The sequence below is a fragment of the Lissotriton vulgaris genome, chromosome 2_1 (assembly GCF_964263255.1).
Source record: "Lissotriton vulgaris chromosome 2_1, aLisVul1.2, whole genome shotgun sequence".
NCBI classification, from domain to species: domain Eukaryota; kingdom Metazoa; phylum Chordata; class Amphibia; order Caudata; family Salamandridae; genus Lissotriton; species Lissotriton vulgaris.
The window spans coordinates 1,084,273,836-1,084,295,765 of NC_141687.1; positions in this window are offsets into that span (position 1 = coordinate 1,084,273,836).

The window sequence follows — 21,930 nt, forward strand, 5'->3', positions numbered from 1 at the left end:
TTCCCTTTTCGTCGGTGGTTCGACCATCGCTCTCCCACACTCCAGCCGACGTTCTGACGTGACCTGCAGAAGGGAGGAGAAAGAAGGGGTGGGGGGGGCAGCATTCAAAACACATCGGCATGCAGTAGTCCGGAAATGTTTTTACTTACCACATACTCGACCTATCTCCACGTACTGCATTTCTTTACCATCTCGGCGTTTAAGCCCAGAGGGACCAGTAATGTCAGACAGATAATCATTGACGATCTGCGTATCTACATGAGTTACTTGGTCGCAATCCCTTTTGTTGGGTGCAAGGGTGGCGGCCAGGTGGCATTTCTGTGGTGTTGTTTCAAGGGCGTCTAAAACACTTTTTCCGGCTGCCTGTGACACAAAATGTAGCTGCTAAATATCTGGTCCTTTTTAATCTACATCCTTCATCACACTTATTCTTCGCTCACAGTAGCAAAACATCCAAAACTCATTAATGCAACTGCTACAACCATGCTCTCTTTTTCAAAATACCTTTAATAAAGAGGGTTGGTGTATAAATACAGGCCTATAACCCAGTGGACCGGCCACGGAGCAGATCGGAACTGTACGTAAGAAGAACGAAGTTGGTGGCAGTTCATTGCATAAAGTGCAGCAGTGCAAACAAATCGTATCAAACTTCCCTACAGAGCAAGCATGATGCATGTCAAGAATTCAGTTTTAATTAATTCATAAATTCATTATCCAATACTCATTCTTTATCTAAATTACACCAATTCATTTTCCAAATCATAATCAGTACCCACCCTAAGTCAGTTCTTTGTCCGGGCACATACTCAATATCCTTCATATCTACTTTCATTATCCAAAAAAAACTACATACATATCTCGGGGCAAAAAGCTGCGTGGTCAGGGTGCAACAAAGTTTATTCAAAAAAGTCTCATTTTGTGTCGGCGCCATTTTGGGTGGGGTCAGGCGAGTTCCAGCACAGTCAGAATATCTCCAATGACTCGTGGTTGGACCAGAACCTTCCGTTGGAAGTTCAAAAAGTTTTGCACAATGTGGTAACAGTCCAACAACAGTCAAAGAGTGGAGAGGGCGGCAACAATTTTCCTACCGGGTCATTCTGGTGTTCCTCCGGAACTGAACAAGTCTGTGCCGTGGCTGCATTTTAGCCATTTCCAAACTGAGGCTGGTGCCGGCAGGAGTGCACCGATGTCGCGGTTCCCAGTGAGGGGGGGCGGGGGCGCCTGTGCGGAGGGATCGGGGTGCCCCCCGGCTCTCATAGAATCTTCAAGGTTGAGGAGAGAAGGCATGGGGTGCGTGCCCGTCCTGGGCAAAAGACCGCTTTTTGATGTGGACCCTCTTTAAGCAAAGAGCATTGGGGTGTCGCTGGAAGCCTCCACCTGGAGGGAGGTGGGGGAGGCTCGTTCGCGTCACCTCCCCCTTCCAGCGACCCCGCGCCGTTCCTCGGCTCCGCCGCTTCGATATTGGCCGTGCTGGCTATTGAAGATGGGGGGGGGGGGCGGCGGCTGAGGCAAGACAGCCCCCCCCCTTCCTTTTTGACATGTGGCGGGACTACCTCCAACTCTCCAGGAGTGGACACGTGGCGGGGCTACTTGCTCTTGTCCAGACGTCGGCATGTGGCGGGACTACCTGTAACTATCCAGGCGATGGCATGTGGCGGGACTACCTGCAACTGTCAGGCGTTGGGTGTAGTTGCGGCCATTATAGCACAAAGAAATGCCGCCATCCTCGCTTTGGCTTCGACCTTCGACGAAAACCGGATCGGGTGAGAGAGAGGGGTGGTCGGTGGCCGAGGCAAGACAGCCCCCTCTCTCCCCGCGGCCTGCAGGGCGGCAGAAGAGGGAAAGGTGGAGAGGTCCTTATTATTCTTTGGGCCGCCTGCCCACCAGCATCTCCTACTGACCGCGGCCAGGCGAGCCCCGCATACCTCGAGGCCTCGCCCTCCGGATGGGCGTAACCGCGGACCTGTTGCACTTCGGGAGCTTCCGGAATGGGGGTAGGTACCTATTGAATTGTTTCTATTTCGTGTGACCGTTATTTGGGCGTGGTGGGCAATGAGGCAGACATGTTGGGAGCAGGAATAGGCAGTGGAGCCTAGCTACCTCGTGGCTATTTTTGCTGTCAAACTTTTCGCCATTTTATATTTCTTATTACAAACTGTTTCTAGGTCTCTAATTTTTTTGCGAAGTCAAAAGCTCATCAGGGGGTTACTGACTTAGCCTGATTTCTTTTTAGTTTACCTTCTTTTCCTTAGCGTGTTTCGAGCTAAAGTTTTCTGTTAGTAGGGAACGGTGATCACTTCATATTTTTATGTGTCCTTTTCACTAGGGGGTACTTCTGGACGGACCAGACGAGTTCCCTCCAATAAATGGTCCGGGGTGGAACGAGATTGTCGATCAAAAGGGGAACATATATTCCTTCATTAGGGTATCATCCTGGACAGACCAAGCGATGTACTTCCACTTACTAGGGTAGCCTCCTGGACGGACCAGATGGTCTACTTCCACTAAATGGCCCATGAGCGGGGAGCATATGTCCTCCATAAGGGTAGTCTCCTGGGCGGACCATGCGAGCTACCCCCCAAATAACCAAACAGTGGGGAGTGGGTAGGACTGACGAATTCACAAAGGGGCATAACCTACCCTTTACTACTTGCAAAGACTAGACAGAATATTTCTATTCCATGTTGTTTGCAGGTAGAAAATACCTCAAACGAAACAATTCCTGGGACAACAATGTCCAGGCAACCAATCAATCAGTGGGGAGAAAAACAGGCATGACGGATTACAACGGGGACAAATGTCTGCATTACCTGCCCTTCGCTATCCATAAAGGAAACAGAATATTCCTATTCGTCTCTGTTTGTGGACAGGGAAGATCTCAAAGAGCAACAATCGATTATTAATCGATTTCAAACAATCAGTGGGGAGAAAAGTAGGCATGATGGATTACAACGGGGACAAAAGTCTGCATTACCTACCCTTCTCTATCTGCAAAGAGGGACGACGTTCCTATTCGCCGCTGTTTGCAAACAGAGAATGTCTCGTTCTCCAGAAGAGAACCAATATGTCAAGTAGCCTTCAAAGCTAAATGAACCAATACCAACAATATCAGTATACAAATACCGATTCCAATACAATCAATCAATCAATCAGGTGGATAGAACCACCCTACCAATCAGGCGTAAAAACACCCTACTTAATCTTACCCGGACCGGACCATACGGACAGTTCTTCATCTTCCTCCTCCAGCGCCCGATTGTTCTCTTACTCCATGTAGCATTCCTGTGGAATTCCAGTCAGGACAATAGGTCACTCAAGAGAGGTCCGTTCAGAATTGGTGAAGTTCTTTTCGATCGGCAGCCGGGCGAGGGCCCTCTCAAGGCAGGTATACTCCGATCATTCAGATGTTCACTTCTTCGTCTGGATCTCTCTTACCGGACCTTATGTCACTGATGGACCCCGCGTTGGGGCGCCAATTGTGGAACAGGAGCCCATATTACTACCGATGCCCAGGCCGCTGGCGCAAACCGCCTCTTAGTTCCCATGTTGAATAGTTACCAAAATAAAGAGACGGGCGCTGGAAGCAGGAGTCAAGAACAGAGTTTAATTCTCATGAGGAGAGCCAGTCATTTCGGACACGAAACACAGTGTCTTTCAGGAGGTGCTCTAACAAGTGAGCTGAGACTCCGTCTTTTATACTTTACAGAACACTTGGCATTACAATCATGATATTGTGTAACAAGGAAAATACATCCCCATGATCCTCGTGTCAATCCTACCCCACATGTGTCCACAATAGGGACCCTTGACCTGCTGATAAGAGGGGAGGACAATCACGCAGCTGAGTGTTCCGTCAACAGTTTAGGATGTGTGCGCCTGATCATAGCCCAGGGGGTGGGGTGGCCAGGATCAATAGTGGGTCCTTTGAAGAGGAGTGACTTTATACAATAAGGGCAGTAAATGGTACCTCCTGGCTCAGGCGATGGCCTCGGACATGTGTGGTCAGCCGGACTCGAGGGGAAGGGGTCATCAAAGGAGTGGTATTCATGCTGCGTGGACAATCGAGCGCGGAGGGAAGGCTTGTCAATAGAGGGGCATTCATGGAAGGAAAGGAGGGGTTGGTCAGGCGCGGCCGTGGTTCCCAAGGACAGGGTCTTGCAGAAGAAGAAGGTTTATGACTTGCCCATGGGAGGAGAAGGGAGGGGGGGGAAAGCCAGGGTGGACACAGGGACAGAGTCACATAGAGAGAGAGAGAGGTCTTATGACCCGTACATGAGAGAGCGGGGGCAGTCAGGTGCAGCTGGGGAGGGCTATGCCAGCTAAGGCGAAGGGTGTCTCTTCAAGAGGGAATGGGGGGTTTGTGCGGGTCAAGCAGGAGGGTTGCCTTTCACAACAGGGTCGCGCAGAGGGAGAGGGTTTCATGGTCTATGCATGAGAGAGGGGGTTTAAGATACGCGCAGGAGGGAAGCCGAGGATTCCAATGGGTAAAAGGGCCATGGTGCCTAGAATGGCTGTACATATGCATAGGGGTATGGGCTCTTACTGGCAGAGTGATACGGTCAATAATTTACGGTATTCATGGTGCTCACAGGGAGAGGAGTGGGAGAAGAAGGGAAATGAATGCTGTTTATGTACATCAATTTCTTCAATTTCCACATAACTGGTGTGAAACCTATGGTTTTTTCAGTGAATTTCATAGGTTTTTTAACTGCTATTTCCTAACTTTATATAGGGCCTCATACCTATGTGTTTTTTAGTGAATTTCTAAGGTTATTTATTAGCAAATGTCTATACCTAAGAAAGGTATTTTTTTCTAAAAATGAATCCTATATTATATATTAATATAATATATTTTTTTTAAAGTATATTCATTTTTTTTTATGTTTCATCCTGGAGCGCTCCCGGTGCGCGTACCGGTGAGCGCACCTGTGAGCGCAGTACATCGGCGCGCCCAGGTGCGCGTACCGGGGCGCGTCCCGTTAGCGCCCCCAAAAAAAAAATGAAAAAAAAATGAAGGAGTGAGCATGAGCAAAGGGAACAGAAACAGTGGTGTAAAGAGAAAGAGAGCTAGAGGGAAGAACACAGAGGGACTGTGTAATAGATAGTAAAACAGAGAAAATGTATAAGAGGAAGTAACTGAGAAAAGGAAAATGAATAAGGGAACAAAAGAAGAGAAGAAAGAGGAAGAAGACTAAAGCAGAGGTTCTGGGAGAATGTGAATGGGTGATGAAAGTAAAGGGAAGGAGAGTAAAGGATGGGGAATGACGGGTAGTAACGGAAACAGAGAAAAGGAACAGCGGTGATGGAGGGAAAGAAAATAGCAGTGAGTGTAAGTAAAGAGGAGTGAAAGAGGGTGGATAAAAGTGAATAAGGGTAAGACATGGGGAGTGACAGAAAGAAAGAACAGAGAGAGTAAAGGAAGGAGTGTCAGAAAGGGACTAAGTGAACCAGAAAAAAAAGGAAAGTGAGGGAGTGTGGGTGAGAAGGGGCACTGAGAGAAGTTGAATGTGGTAGGAAAGTAAGGAAAAGAGAAGTAAACATGGAGGATAAGAATAAGTGAGGGAAGCAGAGTAAGGAAACAGGGGTGAGGTAGGGTGAGAGAAAAGTAGTGAGGTTAAAGCAAAGGGTGATGACAAACTACATTTTGTAGTCACACTTACCATATAATTAATGAAAACTTACTTGCATGTTTAAACTACACTTTGTATCTGTGAAAAAAAAAGTTATAATTAGTAAAATATATATTTTAAAATAGAAGAAACAGGTCAAGAGGTAAAACATCAAAAAAAGTGTACTAAGAAATAAAGCAAGAGTGAAGGATACAGAAACAGAAATAAAGTAATGTAGAAAGACAAAAAAGAGGGAAAAAGAAATAGAAGAAGAACAAATTACTGAAGAAAAGTAAGACACTAAAAGAATGTGATACATTACTGTAATGGGATAGGTACTTGTAATAAAACGCAAGTGGTTTGGATACCTTAATGCTCGCCTATGCTTGTTGTGAAAGTCGTACTAGTAATGTTAAGACCGCAAAGTCGTGAGTATCTGTAGTCATGGTGGTGTGTAACAAAATAGTGATGGTGAAAAAATTATTATTATTTATTTTTTTATTAAATTGAATTAATGTGTCAACTGAAACTTAAGAAATCTATTCAGGCGCGAGAACCTGTCGCTGCGGACAGGGTTAGGAGAGGGGGACAAGCGGCTTGGGACTAGAGGTGCACATTTAAAGCCTCATCTGCATTCATCCCATTGGGGATTTTGGAATCCAGAGGATAATGTATCTAGATTCGAGCCTTCTCAATGCCAGTTGTCTGTTGCCTCCTCTAATGTTTTTAGGGATACTGTCAATTACATAGAAGGCCAGGTCTTGTGCTTTGCCTGCGCGATGTGTATTTATGTGCCTTGCTACCGTATATGCAGGGTCATCGTGAACGATAGCTCGGAGGTTTTGCAATATCCGTATGTGCGCTGGATGTATAGTGTTGCCTACATATCTTTTACCACATGTGCATTGGAGTACGTAGACGGCAAACTCTGTTTTACATAAATAACTGCCCCTGATGACATACGGTGTGTGTCTGAACGGGAGGGGAACTGTGGTGGTATTAATACAGTGTTTACAGGCCTTACACTTGAAGCACTTGTGGAACCCTCTGAGGGGCTTAACCAAGTGGCTCCTTTGCTGATTGAAGGGGCATTACAGACCAGATCGTTATGCATGGATTTGGCTTTCCTAAATGTAACCTGAGGGGTTCTGCTACATGTAGGGCCTAAGATAGGGTCGTTGCGCACTAGTTGCCAGTGCCATGAGTATCTTTCGGAGGTTGAAGTAATATGTGTAGAACCCTGTGATGAGTCTAGGGGTATTACATGAGGGTTCTTTGCTGTTGGTTGTTGGGTTATTGTTGGGTAGTAACAGGAGATCCCTCCTGTTTGTCTTAGCACATTTCTTCTGTGCGTTAGCGAATGTCTGGTTGCTGTAGCCCCTATTTCTAAGTCTCATGAAATTAAAGCTATCACTCTGGCCCACTGGTAAAGTGTGTCTCAGGCCTGCCATTGCAGAGCCTGTGTGCAGTCTAGTACTGCCATGTTGACTTGATAAGTGCACCCAGTTGCCAGTCCCTAAACCGTCCCTTTTCTTCATATCAGACACCCCTATGGTAGGTCGAAGGGCAGGGTGCATGGTAAGGATAAGGTAGGACATGCCCTGGTGTGTGTTGCTTGTCCTAATAGTTAATTACAGCCATTTTCGTTTTTTACTATTGCAAAGCTACTTGTTTCCCTTAGGCCAGAATGGGTAGTTTGATTATTACATCTTATAATCCGAACTGACTCAGGGAACTAGGTAGAAATTCAAGTTTAGCATGTCTGAATTCAGAATGATAAAATACATATTTTAATGAAGTTGCTTTTAACATTTTATGTTTGAAAATACCACTTTTAGAAAGTAGATATTTTCTTGCCTAACTATCCAAGCCTGTCTCTGCTAGGTTGTCTATTCCTTGTCTGGAGTTTGAGTGACAGGGGCTGGGGGATTCCAGGACATAGGGGGAGTCAGCACAAGGCTGAATAGAGAGATCTGCATGTAGATAGGTGGGAGGAGTTGCACCTGGTACCTGAATAGGGCTGTGCCTTCCCTCCACAATGCTAGCTCCACCTTCTGTGGTGTATCTAATATTCTTGGCCTTCACTGTGAAAGGAAAGAAGGAGTCTTCTCAACAAAGTGCTCCAGGACTGACCAGAACTGGTTTGGACTAGGCAAAGGCCTCTCTGCCTTCAGAGAACAAAGAGAATAGTAGTATAAAAATGGGGACCCAGAACCCAAGACTTTAGATCACTTCTGGGAACAAGACAAACCTTTTGCCAAGGAGAAGAACCAAGGAAGCTGCAGGAGTTTGGACTGCCCCTCTGCCAGAGTGCTGTTTGCTGGGTTGGCCTGCAGTGGTCTCTTCATTGCCAAGGAAAGGAGAAGGAACTTTTAAAGAACTTTCATCATCTTGCAGAATATTATTCCAGAGGCTTGATTTGAGCTTGCCTCCTGACCGAAGTCTCAGGGATACCAGACTTCACCCCCCTTCTGTTTGCCTGCATCTGGAACTTGCTGTTCTAGTGCTACAGGAGGAATCTGCAACACTGACACCGGTGTCATCGCCTTCGAGATTAGCCTTGCTGCTCACATCACGTTACCTAGAGGGTGAGCAGGGGTTATCTTGGTATGTAACTCCCTTGCCCTGACTTAGGAATGGTGGTCTCTGACTGACTTTGGCCCGAGCCCTGGCCAGCCAGGAGTCCCGTTTCTAACATTGGTGGCAAGCGGTGAGGATTTGGACTTGCGTTTGCGCAGTACCGCAGTGGCTACATGCCGCACTACAAAACTCTGCATTTTTAGATAACCACATTTTGGGAATTATTGTTTTTTTGGTGAAGTTCCAGTATTTCTTCTCCTGAAAGGTGTCATTTTGTAATTGTGTCCAGTACGTTTTTTCCTCGCCCTGCTCCCAGAGTTGGTACCTGTGTCGCTTATGGTCAGGTTGAGAAATCAGGGGTAGTAAAAACTGCCTTACCGAGGGGGGTGTGTGTGTGAATGAGTGGTGTGTTACACTGGACAGAGGAGTGCGAGCTCTCTGAGAAAGGGAGCTTGCTGAATTTTTTTAATTGTATACTCCTGTTAAACTCAGACCCCCTAGGTTCCCTTTGTCAAACTTTTCTTGAGAACGTCCGCCAAAATGGAGCCTGCTTTTGATTTCTGTGGTCTTTTTAGATACAGTAGGTCAGAGCTGGTCAGATTCGGTGAAAAGGGAGGCATAGAGGTGAGTGAGTCGGATACTCAGTCCCAGCTTAGGGACAGCCTGATCCAATGGCAAAAGGGTCAATGGGATCTTGAGCACAGTGAGAGAGAGAGGGCCCGGGACTCACACCATGTGGGTGGTTAGTCTGAGGGGAGCCCTGAAGATTATGAAGTTGATGAGGATGACAGTGAATGGGCACCAGCAGATAGTGAGGACCCCATAGATAGGGAGTCCCTTGCTGGGTCCAGTATCAGGTGCAGCACCCTACCCCTTGTCCTGTCCCCAGAGGAGTGATTAGATAGGAGGGAAGAGAGGGAGCACCAGCTAGCGTTGGAACAGCTCAGGTTAGAGCATGCCAAGCTAGAGGCTGAAAGGGCCTTGCTCAGGGAGAAGATAACCCTAGAGGATAGGTCATCCCCTGAGCGCAGTTTTAATTTTCTGGATTACCCAGGGAGGGTTGAGTCCAGTGGTGGCAGCTATTTAGATTTCAGTGTCCCACTCCCAGTTCCCCAAGCATGGTACCTGTTTCCCCAGAAGAGGAGTTCAGGTTGAAGTTCAGGAGACTTAGGAAACTGTCTCGCCAGTCTTGGGCAGACTTCGAGGATGAATGTTGTGGAGCACTGCTTGATTGGGAAAAAGCTCACACGAAAGACGAGTCTGACGGATTGTTCAGCATGATTGTCAAAGAGCACCTGCTCAGTTATTGTTCATCAGGATTGCGCCAACACCTGTTGGGGTGTGGATTGTCTGGGGCATGTGAGCCTTCAGCGGAAGCAGACCGCTGGGAAAGTGCAAGAGGTTCTTTAGAGTCACTAGTGAGTGATTCCAACAATAGTGGGTCAGGTGTCCTCCAGCCCAGCGTGGTGGAGGAGGGTCAGAGTAGCCCAGCTAGGTCCCAGTATAGTGAGGAGGGTATAGGGGCTTACTACCTGTCTCAGTGGAGCAGGAGTGAGTGTGTGACCGAGAGTCCCCAGACGCCCCAAGCCCTGCCTGGATGGTTTCTTTAGGGAACACCAGGTTGGGGACCTAAGCTTTTCTGTTAGTCGACTTGAGGGAGATCTCCTAGTGTGTAGAGGAACTGGAGCATCTGTAAGCGGAGCTTCTATGGTTCTAGAGTCTGGCAGTACCGCTCCGGTAGGGAGGGTACAGGAGTCCAGCGAAAGGAGTGATTCCGGAATAGTATGTGAGTCCCCAGAAGTCCTGGAGTGCCAGACAATTATTCTACAAAAGGTTTTAGACAGGAGGTTGGGAGGCCAGGTTCAGGTTCAGCCTGACCTGAAGGGTGGGACAACTGTAATCAGTGTCCTGACCAGTTCTTCTTCCAGAGGTACCGCCCCGGTTGGGAGGGAGCAGGACTCTGGAAGGGGGTGCAGAGAGTGGGAGAGCCCACCTCTGACCCCGGTTCAACCTGATAGGTTAAACCCTAGGTTGGGAGAATGGCGTTCTGGGGGTACCCCTCGCAGGAGGAGGAGGAACCCTTGAAGAAGAGGTAGGGGGAGGAGAGCCTACCCTGAGACTCCTGGTCCGCCTGAGGTTGTAGACCCTAGGCTGGAGAACCAGTGGCAGTCTAGCCCTGTCTTGCAGACAGGAAGAGTGGAGAGTGGCTACTATGTGCCAGGGGTTACTACCCCCTACTCTGTGAGTAGGCAGGAACCAGTGGCGACTAGTTGGCCTAGGGCCTGGTCCTGGCCGAGGACAGGTGGAGAGTACCAGTGGGGTAGCCCAGTTAGTCCCTACAGTAGTTTAAGAAGGAACCCCAGGGGTTCACCGTGACATAGAACAGGAGGGTGTCCCTGCAGTTGCGGGCCCGCATCCGTGTTTTATCGCCCCCAAGCAGGGAAGCCCATCACGGTGGGGATTGGTCTGCCCTGCGTTTTGGCTGGTAGGGGGTTGTGTTGGACTTGGCCCTTCTTGCAGGTTCACCCCTAAACTTTTTGCTTTTTGAATGTGAATTGGTGGTAGTGATTTTTGGTTTCTGAGCACTTTCACTGTGTCCCAGTGGAAAGGGAGTGCGCACTCTGAGTGCGTGGAGTAAGGTTAGCCTGCCCTCCCATAGGAATGCATGGGGAATGTAGGTGTCCCTGGTAGTTCCTGATGCGTGGGTTGTGCAGGCTCGAGTTGTTATGTGCGGATTCTTGTGATTGAATGCTGCGCAATGATGCGTGCAGCATGTTTGTGTCTAATATGGAAGTGCCACTTCTAGAAGTGTGCCTGCCCGTGCAGAGAATGTGCTGGCTTGTGATTGGCTGGAGCTGGATGGTGAGCCTGGCTCCAGGAGTCTGGATGGGTGTACCCGGTGGTGAGTGGAGAGATTAGCATGAGTGATGTTAGGGAGGGGTGCACCTGGGTCCTGAATAGGGCTGGGCTTTCCCCACACAATGCTGGCTCTGCCCCCTGTGGTACGTCTAATGTCCCTAGCCCTGCCAGTGAATAGAGTGAGGGGCTGAGCACATCAAGAGTGCTCACAAACCAGCTGCGATTGGTTTTTCCCCTCACCCTGAAGCCAGACAAAGGATTTTCTAGTATAAGAAGGGGCTGTGTTCCCTCATAACTTGTTCTCTTCTTGGATCCCATCCTGAGGGGGGCCTGCTGCTGCTGGAGGCCAGGAAGACCACCACTTGGACTACCTCCCTGCCTGGAGGGCCCTGTGAGCTGTTCCCTGGCCCCACCCTTGCCCCCTACCTTACTTTTAGCATTTTGTACTTGGTCCCTGGACTCTTGGGACTTCTATTGCCACCAGCGCCTGGGGAGTGCTGGTCTCCCCCTCCTGAACTAGCGCGTGGCACCGCTGGATCCCGTTACGAGGAATTCCCCGGCGTGAGGATTCCCTTTTCCTGATTCACAGCGTGGGAGCCCACCCCGCTCATTTGCAGAGTTTTGCCGTAGTGCCTTTCTTTACTTCTATAGCGGGAGCCCACCCCGCGTTCCTGCCGCTTATTTACCCCTTTTTAGGATTTAATTCCAGAGGGAGCCTACCCCTCGAAAATCACCGCCGCTGGCCCGTGGATCTGCTGTGAGGCTCTGTCCCGCCTCCATCCCCCCAGGGTCGCGCTGCCATTGGCGGCCCCGGAGAAAGTATTGCTGTGCTGTGATTGGTCCCTGGCCGCAGGGCCCCCCCTTCGCGTCATTCCTGGGCCGCGCAGGGATTGGCCAAGCCCCGAGGGCTTCCCCGCGCGCACCCAGGAAACGGGCCGGTCCTCCAGAGAAGTGAGGGAGGCATGCGCAGGGCTCTCGGAAGTCTGAAGAGAGCCCCGTGGCTCGGAGAAGAGCTGCAGAGTCGAGGGGAGAGAGAGCTTCCCCTGCAGCCACCGCCGAGATCAGGAGCCAGGAAGCCGAGCCGGTGAGTGGGGCCGTGTGTGCATTCAAAGGGAGGAGGGCGTCGGGGCACATTGCCGGTGCCCGCCCCCTCCCCAATGTTGCTAGTTGGTTAGGGGCAGTATCGAGAAGAGGTAGAGCGGCCCCGGTTGCCAGAGGGCTGCTCCCCTGTTGCCCCGCCACAGTTGGTTGGAGCCCAGAAGAGGCTCTGGGGCATAGTTGGTTTACGAGCCTGAGAGGCTCCAAAAGGCGGCATTTCGTGTGCGAGCCCAGAAAGGCTCGTGGGGGCATATTTGTTGAGCCCTGTGAGGCTCCCAGGCCACAGTTGTTTTGGAGCCCGAGGCTCTTGAGTACCATTCTGTTTGTTTAGAGCCCAGCGAGGCTCAGGGGACAGTCAGTTGTTTAGAGCCCCGAGGCTCCCACGCTGTGTTTGGCCCCATTGTTGTTTTTGAGCCCACGAGGCTCCAACGTTGGCCCCATCAGTGTTTTCAGCTGCCCAGCACTTAGTGGGAAGTTGCCACGTTTAGGTTTGTGTTCTTGGCTGCCTGCGCAGCCTGCCCTGACATTTTGGACTAATGGCATTTTAGCCCTTGCGAGGCCAGTTGGCCTGAGGGACAGTTCGAGTGTTGTGCCTATGTGCACCTTGCGCAATTTGTGATTTACTTGCTAATGTGATTTCTGCGCAATTGTTATTAGTTACACCTCTGAATGTTTTTATGCATCATGTGTTTTGCTTCTTTCCCTTTGCTATGTGTTTGAGGCTTAGGTGATTTTTTTTCCTTCTATAGGTCCTGCTAGGAAGGTCCTAGGTCCCTGCGTGATTTCCCTAAGGTGGTTAGGGTGGCGTAGGGGGTACTTACCCTTTACCAGTAATTACTGGTTGTGTGCTAAATGTACTATTTTTAAGCTACAGTTATTATAGGTTCTATATGCTAGTGTTATACCTACAAGTATTATTATTCCTACAAAGTGCTAAGTACAACAAGTATTCTAATTCTAAAAGTACATACCCCTGACAGTGGCCCATGTGGGCCTGTCTTGTAAATAATCCCCTGTAAATTCTGCCCGTGCCTGTTGGCACACTGTAAAGTGTCTGTTTTATCTAATGTGTTTTGCTATAATACAAAGGCTATTATTTATATAACCTTGTGTGGAGTTTCCTTTGTGGTGGTCCTTGGGTGTTGTTGCTGGGTGCGCGCGCAAACGCTTTACACATCGCCTCTGAGCTTAGCCTTGCTGCTCGCGTCACGTTACCTAGAGGGTGAGCAGGGGTTTTCTTGGTGTGTAACTCCCTTGCCCTGACTTTGGAATGGTGGTCTCTGACTGACTTTGGCGCGAGCCCTGGCCAGCCAGGGGTCCCGTTTCTAACAGACACGTTCAAATCTAATGCAACATTTTAAACATGAAGGAATAATTTCTACATTACTTAAGGCATATCCTTAAATCTGGCACTACATTAATTCTTTAAACAATATAAGCACACAACTACATAATGCACTGATCCCCGGCCTAGTTCTACAATTTAAAGTCGCGCAATAACATGGTCCTCTAAATATGTGTGTGCTGACTACTCTGGATTACAGTGCACCCCTACAATTTTCAAAATAACCTGCCGCTCTATCAGAAATAAAGTTATGTTTCCTTGTTGAGCCTTCCCTGGGGAGGCGTAAGGTTTTGGCACATTTATTTATTTATTTATTTTGAATTTTGTAGAGCGCGCAGCTACCTCCGACGGAGGTGTCCCGGCGCTGAAGACATAGTCTCAGGAGGGTCGGGGGAAGTACAGAGGGGTCTTAGATCTGTGAAAATAACCAGGTCTTTAGTTTTTTTCTAAATAGGGGTTCGGACGTCAGGAATCTTAGTTCAGTGGGTAGCTGATTCCATAGTTTGGCGGTTGTTACTGCCAGGGCCCTTCCCCCTGTACGTGTGAGGCGAAAGCGGGGGCAGATCATGAGGCGAAGATGATTAGATCTCAGGTTTCTTGGTGCTTGTGAAAACCTCATTCTGTGACGTAGGTAGGATGGGCCTCTGTCATTGAGCGCTCTGAAGGCCAGTGTTAAGGCCTTGAATTGGATACAGAGTTTTATTGGTAGCCAGTGAAGTTTGATTAGATGGGGTGTGATGGAATGGCGATAGGGGACATTGCAGACAAGCCTGGCCGCCACATTCTGGACTTTTTGAAGTTGGTGGATGAGGTAAGTGGGGGCGCCTATGTATAGGCTGTTGGCATAGTCCAGATGAGCGGTAATCAGGGCATGGACCACCGTTTTGCGGGACTCCAGTGCAGGGCCGGCTCTAGGCTCATGGTGGCCCTGTGTAGGGAGCGTAGGTGGGGGCCCCGGAAGAGGCGGTCCGGACGGGGCGGAGCTGAGGAAGGTGTTTTCATAATACGTCCAGAAAAGTCTGGACGTATTACTGTCCTGCAATGCCGTTTACTTCTCTTTAATGACGAACATTGGTAACAGGGGAATTATCACTACATCCTACACATTTGGTATTAGTGAGAATAATCATTACTCCCATAAAACCTCTCTGAACGTGGCTATGGAAATAAAAAGCGGAGCCTGAATTCATCGCCATCTTTGTCACTATGTCACGTGAGCCTTTCTGAAATTAACCCTAGGGGTCTTAAAAAACATAAATACCATACCACACACATTGAGCAGAATCAAGCCGTTTACTGCAGCAGACTTTTGTCTTCCTGTGGCGCATAATTCCGTTGGCCATGATTATGAGGTACCGGTGGGGCCGTATAGATGTGGTGGGTGAAAGGGCCCAGAGGGTGGAGTGCCTGTCCAATGCCCAGTCCCAGAGGTTCTATGATATACCCTTGCCCAGACAAAAAAGGTCAGCATCTGGTTTAACACAAATGCCTGCTCTGCACACCAGGTACAAGCTCTTGTTAAAAACACTATTCCCCTAGTACCCAGAATCATCCTCCCTTTTGTTGGTGGTATCACTGCATGGAATATACCAGCATCCAAATGTACCCCTGCCCTGGGTCTATCTCGACTGAATGACTGCACTACAATCTGTGCCCCATCATGGCCTATGAAGGAAAAGATGGCGTTCTCAGGATGCAGAGCCAGTCTGCTGGACTGTGTGGACTTACAGAAATAAACCCCTATCTGCCTGCTCTGAATCAACTGTGCTAGCATCCAGTGCCTGAGGTGAGAACATTCTTATTACACAACCACACAAGCTGAAAAACTGTGTTTAACATAGCGTGCCAGTGCCACACGCCTGGTATTTTGCAGCTTCTATCATTGCATCCAGATATATAATAAAACAAGTAGCACCATTACAACCACAAGAACTAAAGTCAGGGCTATCAGGTTTGCCAATGGTTGTTAGGTGTGAAAGATAAATAAGCAGCAACCATGGCTTCGTTGTATATAACACTGATAATGATTCAGTTCTGAAATGATGAGACTGTGAAAGTACTGTAGCGAGTCTCTTATAGGGACCCGCTCCAACTCCTGTTTTTTTAGAACTGCCGGTGCTGAGCACCGGCAGGACCTGGCCCACTTAAAGCCCTGGCCACATCTCTTCTAAACCAGAACATAATAAACCTCAGACCAAGGGCGACTCCTTCTAAAGAGCGTCCGTCAAACTGGTAAGTCGACCACTATGGACAGGTCAGATAGACTCAGGTAGGTGGAAGTGGGTCAGCCAGGCACAGACCAACACATACAAAAAGTCAGCTGCGGTTGTGTTTTACTACCGAGAATTAAGCTACAGACAAGCTGACAGCAGATGCATGTCAAATACAGAGCTGCTGAAACCGGGGAGGTCAGCTAGACTTGACACCACAGAATGGTCACGTAGACTAATGGAAGCCAATTACAATTTTCTGTCAGGAGGAACACACCATTTATGTGCATATTAACACATGGGAGATGTTTGCAAGGGCTCTGCTGGCACCAGGAATATGTCAGCTATGCTCAAGCTGGCATGTCTAGATTTCAGCTAAAGTCAAGCTGTCAAGAGAGGATAGCTTGGTCAGGCAGGGCCAGGATCGCAGAAAGCACATATAACCTATGGCTATGCTAAAAGCAGAGACATCAGCTCTTGTCAGGCTGCTTCCAGGAATTTAATCCACCCTAGGAGGAGATTGTGCCTCCATGGTTAGGTAGCAACAAAAAAAAGACACATGATTGTGGCACAGTAGTAGGCCGTATGCACTAACGGGCCGGGGTGCAAATGGTACACTACCAAGAGCTGTAACCCTGGCACTGAATGAACAGCATCCACCCTCTCCTCACACACCCAAGTTGCTGTTGCAAGAGGTACCAACTCGTCAATGCTGTTACTCCTCATGCAGCCACAGAATAGCTCATCGAGGCCCTGCAGCCCTTACTACTGCTGTGTGCCCCTCTTGGCCAACCCAATCCTACCCACCTCTATGCATGCACCCCAGACACGGACAGCCCACCTTGCTGCTCCCCTTTCATCAGTTTGAGAACATACAACAAGCCCGTCATTACCATTCTAGGTGCAGAGCTATCTGCCCCACTGACTTTGGTTTAAATGTACTTGTGGCCAAATACTTGAGGGCATGGGCGCCCTCTCCCTATGCCCACTAGGAGCTTGGCACGAGGAATCATACAGCTGTACACTGGTCCTGATAACGGGGTTGCTGGACAGTATGTGAATACACGCAGGAGCAGCTAGGGGTGAAAAAACACATAGCAAAATGGCCAATGGGATAATGAGGACATAAGATGGAAGACCACATTAGTGGAATCAAATGCATTGCAAAAGTGCCTTAATGCAAGGGTCACCTAGCAGTCTACAGCCAAGCCAGCCAAGTATGCAGTATGCTCCAAACATCACTTCCAGGTACAAACAGCTCTTCATTTCCAGCCTTCAAGTTCGGCAAAAGAGAGATTGCTATTTGAAACTGGCAGCCCCTTCCACCATTTGTTTTATTTGTATTTGTTTTATATCATGCAGATTTAACCCATGTAGGTTTCAAAGAACTGTACAATGAGAGTGACTTAGGCTTAAAAACCTATGAAAATAATGTTCATAAAAATGTTCATTCATTGTGCGCAAAGGTCCCCATTTAAATCAGGGCACTCCATTTCATTTAGAATGGCAGACAAGTAGGCATCATTCACATGTTAAACTACTGCACCCCCACAATATCGTCTGCCAACATATCATCTAGGTAACTATATACTAAGTTAAAAAAATAAATCTCACATTCCTGCCCAGTGCAAAACTTGATACGATGGCCTAATTGAACAAATCCGAAGAAAGACTCTATTTAAAGGAGCTACAGCACAAAACATGACTTGATTAAATTATTTCTTTACACTTCATGAATTTGTTCCCTCCTAGAATGGGGAACATGTTCTTCCTCGTTTGTGGACATCAAGGTGAACATAGTTGCGTCTGCTTCTCTGTTCTCTCAACCTACTGATATGCACACTTGGGGCCTTATTTATGAAGGCCTTGCGCCACCGGTGCGTGTCTTTTTCCCATTATAAAAGTCACGTAAAAGTGGCGCAAGTCCTTCATAAATAAGGCCCTTGAAGCGCACACTTGAAGCCCCATTACAGCTAGAGTGCCTGGTATACAAATCAGTGCTAACTTTCTTTTGATCTGTTTTTTCACAACACGCACATTCAAAAGGAGGATTTCCCTCCTTTGCATGGGGGCATTTCCAGTCGATTTTACACATGGAGGACAATCCACAGGAGTACTCATTGTGGAACTATGCAGAGAGCATTTGTCCTTTGGAGAAAGCCTTTTCCCTACTCATCCTTAAAAGGCACTTACTCGTCTTCTTTTCAGGCCTAACTTTCTGACAGTTTCACTAAAATGTCAATTATTATCCCACTCTCCAACCTTTGAATCGCGCTGTCTCATAATAAAAATAAAGTACAAACGACCCTATCGGAATTTTTGTCCAAAGATTAGATTTTTGTACATGTACATTCCTTTTATATGAGCAACAACCTCTCAGGTTTAAGCCCGAACACGTTTATCTTTTTCATTTTAAATCGATGCAACTTCTTGATGCGTGTCTCAATGTGCAAAAACGTACACCACGCTTTTTATTTCTTTGGACTTCAACCGGGCACATGCAAAGACTGTTGCACGTACAGCTGCCAGGATTCCTTATCCTCGGACTTGCACTTCGGTAAAGCACTGGAGTACCAGCCATTTGCAGCCAGAGTGTCAACAATCACTGACACAACAAGGTAGGTAATTTTTGGTGAAAAACCGGCAGTGGCGCCCGCCATTAACAGACCTGGCAGGTAGTTTAAGGACAGATTGAATTGGGATGCATGATGGGAGCTCTCAACAATCCATGCTGTAAACTATAGCCTACCTACTCAGTGAGTGACTCACTGTTCGAGGCCTCCGGCCTGCACTAGTGTTGCACCGTCCTCCCACTCCCACATCACATTGCACATTATTACTAGTAAGTGCCGATTTGAAATTAATTGTGTCAGTACCTGTGCAGTGCTGAGTGCAAGTCCGCGGCTCACTGACTGACTGTCGACAGGACAGGGAGGTCTCTCACACCGTCCAAATAGGGTCCGGTCCGGTCTCGGGTCGGGGATTGGGAACGAACCGGAGTCGGAGGTGTTCTCTTTGAGCAGGCTCGGTGGCGGCGCACGACCCCAGACCACCACACTCGTGACCGGGCGTAACGTAAGCAGGTGCGAGTTGCGCACTGCGCACAGGCAGCGCACGCCGCGGGGGCTGTCCCAGGGCCGTCACGTCATGGTAGTGCTAAGATTGACGGCCCTGGGACCCAGTGCTGGCTGCCTGACTCTGCCTCTGGGATTTGATTTGGGAAAGTGAAAGTAACTAGCAGTAGCACTACAGATAAACAACAACGGCGCTGGCCGGCCGCTGCCATTGCTAGTAGCCGGAGTCGGGGCCGGGGAGGCCGCCAAATCCTGCCAGGGGGCCGCCAGTGCCACGAACGGATCCTCGGCGTGGCGGCCCCTGGGGTTTGGCGGCCCTGTGCAGGTGCACAGTTTGCACATGCCTAGGGCCGGCCCTGTCCTGTGGGAGGTATGGGATGATTTTTTTTATCATTCGGAGTTTGCCGAAGCAGGCTGAGGTGACTTTGTTGACTTGAGTTTTGCAGGAGAGGGAGGTGATGAATTGAAAGCCAAGGTTGCGTGCGGTTTGAACTGGTTCTGGGGGGGGGTTGAGTTCAGACGGCCACCAGAGGTTGGAGGGTATAGGCGATTTTTGATTGAAGAACAGTACCTCGGTTTTGTCTGTATTGAGTTTCAGGTTGTTGGCGGACATCCAGGCTGCGATGTTGAGCATACAGAGGCGGAAGTTGGTAAAAGATTTCCAGGTTTACATGGTTTTGTAAATCTGTAAATTTGGGGAAACATCAAAATCCATAGGTGTTGTTTGGGAACACCCACCCCAACGCTAACCTAGCAAAGAGTAAGGCAAGGCAGCAATTTGCGCTACTTTCACTGACTCCATATGTATGAGGCTATTCAAAGCCCAAAGTCATGCAGAGTAGTTTTACGTGACTCATAGATATGATTCTGTAGTTTGTGCTGCCGGAGCGTCACAAAAAGTAGTAGTCCGGCAGCACAAGGGGCTCATAAATCCCCCCTAGAGTTGACAGAAGCCTTCTCAAGAACCTCCATGGTCATCTCTCATGAACATAGCTCTTTCATTTTTTCATTTCATTAACCCTTTCGCTGCGGCGGCTATTCCGCCGCAGCGCTAACGGGGTGGGGCGGCCGCGCGGCGGCCGCATGCTGGTGACAGAACCGCTCCGTCACCAGCTGCGGTTGAGCTATGCTGGTGACGGAGCGGTTCCGTCATGACCCGCCCCGCTCATTAGAACGGCCGCGCAGGCGCGAAATCAGCTCCGCGCAGGCGCGGCGGCCGGGCCATGACGGAACCGCTCCGTCATCAGCATAGCCCAACCGTAGCTGATGACGGAGCGGTTCCGTCATCAGCAGGGGAGGGGTTAAACTTTATTCGGTTCTGAAGATAAAAAACCATAAAAGTTACATTTTATCGATATAAGAACAGGATGAGAAAAATATACATATCATATAGTGCAATTAGCCATAAGCCATGGTCATCTCTCATGAACATAGCTCTTAATCCACACAAGATCACCTCTAAATGCTGCTGCTATTTTAGAGCACTGTAAAGGAAGAATAGACAGCAGCCCTGTGGCACAGGAGGGTCTGTTTTGTAGCATGACCAAGAACGGTGAAAGCAGAGAGGGTTTCTTAAAGGCATTACTCAACTAGGGGGAATATGAAATTTCTCATAAAGATGAAGCTAACGTTGACTTTATCAAAAAATCATGTTTTTCTAGCTCAGCTGATTATGCAAGACATGTGGGTACAGCAGGTTCATGTAAGACACATACTAATGGAGCATCGGTTTAAAATAAGTTGCTTCCAGAAAGCCTTGTAAACAGTGCTGAGAGCTCTAATATTAATAGGACTGGCGAACTGTCTGACCCCTCTTACAACATCTGCAAAAATCCCAAGAGCAAGCACTGCTCTTGGGCTGCAAAACAGGAGCCCGCACCAAACAAGCCTTAAAACAGGTATATTGAGTCAAAGAGCATCTCTTTTAAGGCCTCATATACAAAAAACAGATTTAAAAGGAAAATGCTTGCTTTTATTATTTTTATTATTATTTAATGTTTCTGCACAGTTAGAATTTCGCAGTATTACCACTATGGCCATGTGTTTTTACTACATGATTGATACCGTGTGAAAAAAAAGTTTGTTTTTACAACCTAAAAGACGGAGAATTGGGGTGAGAAATGTGCGACAGCACACTATAAAATTGCTGTTGCTGTGGTGTCAAATTTCCACACAAATCTCTAAATCTGAAGGTAGTGGTAAACTTATTCAGCTATCAGCGGCCTTACGGTGTCTCGTGGGGTCTTAAGGAGTCTTTGACGACTTGGCAAAAGGGTTTTTGTCCCGTTTATATTAGCGGTGTGAGAAGTTAAAAAGTGTTTTCTTTGAGCGTTTACGAATGCCCTTGGGAACTTTGCCGCGATGTAAAGCAGCTGACAAAGGTTTTTGCTTTGCTAGTATAGACGGGTGCGGGAGCTCACAATTGTTTTCCAAAACGTAATTCGTGGAGTTTTCCACTTTTTCTACAACTGCGGATTTGCATACTTTTATTGCAAACGTTTACAATTTCCTCATGAGTGCTAGCCGGTCCTGAAATGGATGTGACCTTTTCACACGAGTTCAATTTTACAACATTTTCCTTGCAATTTTTAAACTGGAATTATGATTCTGGCACCAACTTAAAGTAAGAGCGAAGTCCTAATTCACATGTGAAACTTCCAAGTACATACGTAAGTGAAGTATGTGTGGTATTCATAGTATATGCGTGAATTACCAGAGGTTTGCGAGAGAAAAGCTTTCCAACATTTTACACCTCTGTTTGCCACATTGCTACAGTTTTTCTGGCAAATTAAGTTGTCTATATCCTTATTTAACACCAACAAATCAGTTATGAAAAAAATATCATTCGCAAAATAACTGTCACTATTCTGCTTCTGCTTCATACCAATATGCATAGAAAAGCTATGCAAAAAGTTAGCATGCATATGATCATTTTACATGTGTTTTCTAGGTTACCTGGAGTGGAATAAAAATAAAAGATTGGCGTGGAGAAAGGTAAACCAGGAAAGCTCATAAATCTCCAATATGATGAACGTTAGAAACCTCATTGAACATCACCTGTGGGGAAAAAATATTTCCGTGCCCCAAACTTATCTACAATCCTTCTATTGGCTAGAGGTCTCAAAATATTATTTTCCTTCTGAACTTTTGTGAAG